The sequence below is a fragment of the Gopherus evgoodei genome, chromosome 1, assembly GCF_007399415.2.
Source record: "Gopherus evgoodei ecotype Sinaloan lineage chromosome 1, rGopEvg1_v1.p, whole genome shotgun sequence".
Lineage (NCBI taxonomy): Eukaryota > Metazoa > Chordata > Testudines > Testudinidae > Gopherus > Gopherus evgoodei.
The window spans coordinates 228,499,503-228,506,463 of NC_044322.1; the positions used below are offsets into that span (position 1 = coordinate 228,499,503).

Sequence of the window (6,961 nt, forward strand, 5' to 3'; positions counted from 1 at the left end):
TGAAGTCTTAGAATTTTATTACCAGTTTAATCAAATATCTATGGCTGGTAAGATTTTTGTTTCCCCCCTGGAAAATTTTGAATATTCACTGAAAACCTGTTTATTTGTTTTTTTTTTATTTCTGGCAATCAAAAGTTTTCAGCTGAAAACTTATCACAGAGTTATCTGATATGACATAGAAGTAATTGAACACTGCTACTAGACTTTAATTACACAGAGATGGAATCCAGCTGGTATGTGTTGCTATAAATCAATTTGTAAGCAAGTAGCGGGCTGTCTATGTGGTGTTGGGGTAGACTCATGACAGACAATGTGCCACTAAGGAGGCTGGGTGAGTCTATAGCATTTTTCTTTGAGAGGTGGGAATCAGGGTGTGTTGGCTTACTAAGATCTTAGTTTAATGCCCGAGCTGTGAGCCTCCTTCTTATCACAATAGAGGAACCGTCTTGGCTAGAATTGTGGGATTTGGGTTGTACTTTGTTCCATCCTTCATACTGCATTTGATCAAGCCACATCTTGGCCAGATCCCCAGATGGTGTAAACTGAGGCAGCTCCATTGACTATTAGGGAGCTATGCCAATTTACACATATATGATAACGTACAGGACTAATGGCCTGATCTGAAGAGAGGAAAAGCAGTTACCACTCTTAGTCAATGGAAGTGATGGGAGAACTGTGCACTTTTGACATTCACATCATGAGATATTACAGAGAGGGGAATCGGGCAATTCTGTATGTCAGTCTAATCATGACTAGTGCCCTTCTCTTGCCCTCCACAGGCAGGACACAATATGCTGAGGAAGAAAATGTCCAACCAAACCACCATAACTGAGTTTCTTCTCCTGGGATTCTCTGATGTTCGGGAGCGGCAGATTTTACACTTTGTGGTGTTTCTGGTGCTTTACTTGGCAGTTCTGGTGGGAAGCCTTCTCATCATGACATCTGTAGCCCTCAATCACCACTTTCACACCCCCATGTACTTCTTCCTGATGAATCTGTCCATCCTAGATATTGGCTCCATCTCTGTCACCATCCCCAAATCCATGGCTAGCTCCCTCATGAACACCAGGTCAATTTCCTATGCTGGATGCATTGTCCAACTTTTTTTCTTTGTCTTCTTTGTTGCAACCAATGTTCCTTTACTCGCTATCATGGCATACAACCGATACATGGCCATTTGCCTAGCACTGCACTATGAGAGAGAATGATGAACAAAAGAGCCTTTGTCCAAATGGCAGCCAGTGCCTGGACCAGTGGTATTCTCTACTCTGCACAGCACACTGGGAACATCTTTAGTTTACCCTTCTGCCAGTCCAACGTCATCAACCAGTTCTTCTGTGAAATCCCGCAGTTACTCAAGCTCACTTGCTCTGACTCATATCTCAGTCAAGTTGCAGTTCTTGCCTTTAGTGCATGTTTAGCCATAAGCTGCTTTGATTTAATAACTGTATCATATTTTCAGATCTTCACCACAGTGCTTAGAATCCCTTCTGAGCAGGGCCGACATAAAGTCTTCTCCACCTGCCTTCCTTACCTCACTGTGGTCTCCTTGTTCTTTTGCACTTCCTTATTTGCCTACCTGTAGCCCACCTCCAGCTCAGCCTCAGGTCTGGACCTTATAGTGGCTGTTCTCTATTCTGTGATGCCATCAATTGATGAATCCGATCATCTACAGCATGAGGAACAAAGAGATCAAAGCTGCACTGAGGAAACTGATTGGGTGGAGATTATTCACCCAAGAATAAAATGTCTATCTTTCTCCCTTGATCATGATTTTATTCTGAGTTTCATTGTAGATATATTCAACTGATGACAACTTTTTTCCATAGAAAACATAGCATGCAATCTGTTTATATAATGGTAAAAATCCAGACTATCTCCACTCAAGTCATTGGAGTAACTGTAGAATTACACCAGAGTACATAAGATCAGAATCTATTTGTCTAAGGGATTTCTGTTGACAGCAATACCATGCTATCTAAGCCCCTTGCACATAAAATGAGTAGCCATAGCTAGGTCCCAGGTAGACTTCATGGAGTCCCTCTGGATCTTCTTCTTTTTGGGTGGGGGGGATAAAACTGCTTGGGATCTGAGAGGATTTATTTGCTTCATTGTTTCTGTTTTTGGTTGGTTGGTTGGTTTTGTTATGTTTATTGGTTTGTTGGTTTCCTTGTTCCAGGTGTTCTTGGACTTGGGAGTTTGAGAGAGTGGGGTGTGTTTGATCAGATAGGGATCTCATTTTGTTCTCATATATTGGGCCTATCAATGTCATCAACTCTGGGTGGGGTTTCTGAGAGAGCTCAAGTTTTGTTTCCAGCAATGATGTAGGGGCAGAAATGAGTCTCTGTAGCTGTTTGAATAGCTGATTTCCTGCTGAAAATAATATTTTAATGTTTCTGAGATTTTGTTGTGTTATTAACTATGGATTAGGGCAATTAGAGCCTTGCCTTAGATAGGTGTCTTTTTAGTATTTCTTTATCTAAATAAAGACCAGAGAAAGGGCAGAGGTGCAGCTAACCATAACAATTGGGATTTAGCCATTTGCTTCAAAAGGATTTGGATTTGTCCACTGGTCTGTCGTCCACACAAGGATTTGACTGTGTCTAAAGGTGCCATGGATCTCAGAATCTGCCTATTTATTAATTATTATTATTATTATTATTATAGCATATTTGTGAATACTAAATATAAGACAATAAAAAGGAAATTAGATAGATAGATAGATAGATAGGAAGGATATGTCTTCACTGCAATGGAAACCCGGGCTCACACTCAGGCTTGAGCCCAACCCCCACTTCTGACTTCACAAAAATCTTTCAGATTCAGGCTCGGACCTAGAGTCCTAAGGCCTTGTGAGTCTGGAGGCTCCAAGCCCAAGTCAAGCTCAGACCAAAGGTTCAAGTCCATTGCTTTGCAGTGTATACACAGCTCTCCACCACGACTCAGGTCCTGGGAGTCCTCCAGAAATATGCCAAAATCCTATGGGCCAACTTCCTTTCTCTTCTCTATCCCTAGAATCTCCGGTCCACTCCAGTGAAAACAGAATAACTTCCCTTGGTGTACTGTAGCAATATTGTGAGTCAGTGTTTAACCTTCTCTTGTCTTCTGAATGCCGATCTGCAAACACCTCAGTAGACAGCCTTCTGTGTTTGTAATGGAGTCTGACCAGAAGAAGCCTTTTGCAAAGTGCATTGCTTCATGGCCATAGGAGTACAGCCAGATTTTGGGAAATCTCTGGTATGAGTCTGGCAAAACAGTGGACTTTAGTAAGAGTACCAGGAATGATCACTCATATCAGCAGGTAGCGAAGAAACTGGCAGCACTGCAAATTTACCAAACCAGTAACAGTGCAGGGAGCAGATTAAGTGTCTCAGGACTGAACACAAGAAAACTAGGGACCAGAACTTTATCTTGGACAAGTCTGACATTGTGCCCATTTTATGAGGAATTTGACTAGGTGTTGCACCAAGCACGAAGCCAGCGGTGGTGCTTGATGACCTGATATCATAAACAGATAGTTAAGGGTTAGCGACTCTTTTACCTGCAAAGAGTTAAGAAGTCCTCCTAGCCTACTTGACACCTAACCAGAGGAACCAACTGGGGAACAAGATGTTTCAAAAGGAAAGAGGAAAGTTTCCTTTGTTTAGAGTTAGTTTCAGTTTCAGCCAGAGTGAAAAAGGTCAAGGAACCAGTCTCCTATCAAAGTAGTAAGTTTTAGAAAGGAATAAATAGGTTTATGTTTATTTTCTGTTGTAACTTGTCTTTGTGCAAGTAGGGGAGTATTCAAATTTGGGTATTCTAGTGGTTTTTGCCCAGGGGAACATCCTGTGTTTTAAATCTGTTGTCTGTGAGATCAGATTGTATGCTGTCTCCCAGAGGTTTTTTTTCTCTTACCTTTCTTTTCTTTAAGTAAAAGCCTTCTTTTTAAGAACCTGATTGATTTTTTCCCTGTTTTTTAGATCCAAGGGAATTGGATCTGGACTCACCAGGGATTGGGGGGGGGAAGGAAGGGGGAAGAAGTAATTCTTTCTTGTTTTAAGATCCAAGATATTTGGATCAGTGTGCACCAGGGACTTGGTGGAGGAGTCTCTCAAGGCTACCCGGGGGGGGGGGGAAGGTTTTAGGGGGGAAGACAGAGTTCTCCAGATAACTCAAAAATCTGGATGGAGGCAGCGAGACCAGATCTAAACTGGTAGTTAAGCTTAGAAGTGTTCATGCAGGTCCCCACATCTGTACCCTAAAGTTCAGAGTGGGAGTGAGACCTATGATACCTCGTCAGCTGGGATGGCTTCTTTCTGGTCCCAGATTCCAGCATGGGGACTGATGGGAGCCAGCAGCAGGTTCCAGGTGAAGCCAGAAAAGTAACTCTGTTGCTAAAACTGGTTCCAGAGGAGGCTTTGGACCAGGAGCAGCAACAGCACATCCTGGGGCCATACTTGGAGGAGCTGTTTGATGCCTGCCCTGAGAAGCAGCCCGCCGCCCAACCTGCAGCAGACACATAAGAGACAATATGTAATTTTATAGCTGATATATGTGGGAAGGAACCAGACGCAGACAGCTTGTGTGTTCAGGAGAGCGCCCCGCCGTGAGGCGTGGCAACCTTTTTATTCTTTCAGTTACAGCGTCATGCATAGCTTACAGCCTTGTTTACTTGTTTCGCATTGGTGGAGGACTCTTTCTTCCCCTTCTCCTCTCACCCACTGCATGTGGGCAGAGCGTGCGATACTTTGCAAATCTTGTGATAATATGGAGTCAGCATTCTGAGACAAATCAGCATTCTGTGGCAAAGGCAAAAGGGGGTTTTGCAGGGGGCGGTTTCTGGTGGTTTGCCAGCCAGGACCGATCCCTACATCTCCACCTTTTGTTTTTAAAGGGAAAAGGCAGGCTTTTGTTTGGACTATGGGCACCCTTGGGTGCACAATGAAATTAAGGAGGGAATGCACTGAATGCTACAGCAGGTGAGCACGAGGAATAAGAGGCAGAGTTTTTTGTAGGTTATTAGCTGATGTAGCTAACTTTATTTTGGCAGCCAGCTAGCTAGCCAGTTTTACCAGGAGGAAAATGGGTTGCTATTAATTTGAATTTGAGCAGTAAGATTTTTAATAATGGCTAATTGATTTTTAATAGCATGAGAATGATTAGAAATATTAAAACAACACATATTATTAACTTTTTTACAGCCATAATGATGCAAAAGCAAAAGATAATTAATAGCAGCTTTATTTTGCAAAATACCATGGCTCAACTGCATTTGTTTTTTATTAAGTAATGCCACTGCAATAGACGTGGCATTAAGAGCTTTAGCTGCTGAACAGGCTAACTGGTTAAGATTTTTGCTATTTATAATTGTTAAGCCAGGTATACTAACTAAAGAGGCAGCTAGGGCTACATATTTGGTTTTGGACAGGAGATCGACTTTGGAGTTGCAATCAGCTGACAGCTGAGTGTATGAACGCTTTGCTTGTGGTGTATGCTTAGACTGGGGGATAAGAATGAGGGACAGACGGCTGATGCAGCAAAAGGTGCTATTAGTAAGATTAGCTGGGATGTAATTAAAGGTTCGGTCAGTGCATGTTTAGAACTATTTAGGAGGCAATTTTATGTGCTTGTAAAGGTAGGAAATATTATATGGCCTGGAACAATTAAGGGGGGTGGCAGGGAGAGTGACACAGGTGTGTGCTGTGCAATTGGTTATATGTGCACAGCTGGCATTTAAATCAGCAACATAAGGGGTAAGCAACTGAACAGTTCCATCTGGAAGACGTTGGGACTGGGGTCCCTAATTATGATAGGCTGAGAAGCTCAGATTTTTAATCGTGGTGTTGCTTTTTAGGCTGGAGTAAAACTAGGTGCTATTTTTTATTTTATTGGCATTATGGCAAACTGGAATAAGACATGTACTAAGTAATTGTTTTACTGCTGTTTGTTGGGAAAGGCAGAAATCAGTACGATTAATAGAAAGAGCCAGAACTTTTTATACATTGGTAGCTGGGGAATAGGGGGGATGTGCTACTCCGGATTTTAAAGGCAAACAAACAACAAATATTATTATGCTTAATAAAACACAAGAATTAGCATTTAAGCAAGCAATGAGGGCAAGGAAGAAATTTTTTGGGGACTTTTTTTTATTTTGTTGCTTTAGCAGGTGGTCAGCCTGTTGGGAGAGAGACTTCATTTGCCCCCATGTCACTGGAGCATTGGGAGGACCGCGGTATCGCTCTTGAGACAAAGTTACTGTTGTAGTTATCAACGGGTTAAAATTAGGAATGGGATTGCTAAGGCTCTGGTGCCACGCCATGTTGTGGGTTGCAAGTGGGGTCCTCCTTCCACGGACGTATGTAACGAGCTGGAACCCACACCGGTCCTTGTGGGGTGCTGACGGCCGCGTATTTCCGCCCCCAGGTTATTAAAGGTACTGGGGCACTCCACGTAGTGCCGGGGAGTTGCCGATACGTCACTTTCGGGGCGGGGAGTTCCTCTTTGCACCTAAAATGTTTTTGTAAGCGGGAAACATAATGGGTACCATCAAAAACAAGATTTAAATGATTGATTGTATATAAGACGTGTGCTAACCACTCCTCCTTGTCTGGCAAGGTGGGCGGAATTTTTTTTTTTGTTTTTTGTTGGAGGAGAGCTGTTTTTAAGGTGCGGTTGGCACGCTTCACAATGGCCTGGCCTTGTGAGTTGTAGGGGATGCTAAAGGTGTGCACAACGCCCCAACGGGAGCAAAATGCAGCAAATTGTTGAGAGCAGTATGCAGGCCTATTATTTGTTTTGAGCTTGGCTGGGATGCTCATAACAGAAAAGCAACGAATAAAGTGATTGATAACGTGTCGAACACGTTCTTTTTTATGGGGTGTGGTTTAAAGGTAACCTGAGTAAGTGTCAACAGTGACATGAAGAAAATTTTAAGGGGAAAAAGGGGGAAAACGCATGATATCCATTTGCCAAAGCTGATTGG

The 6,961-nt window shown here is 42.8% G+C and overlaps 1 pseudogene; it reads left to right on the top strand.

Moving 5' to 3' along the window:
- Positions 1 to 806: 806 nt before the first annotated feature.
- Positions 807 to 1,921, top strand: LOC115646839 (annotated as a pseudogene).
- Positions 1,922 to 6,961: the final 5,040 nt, after the last annotated feature.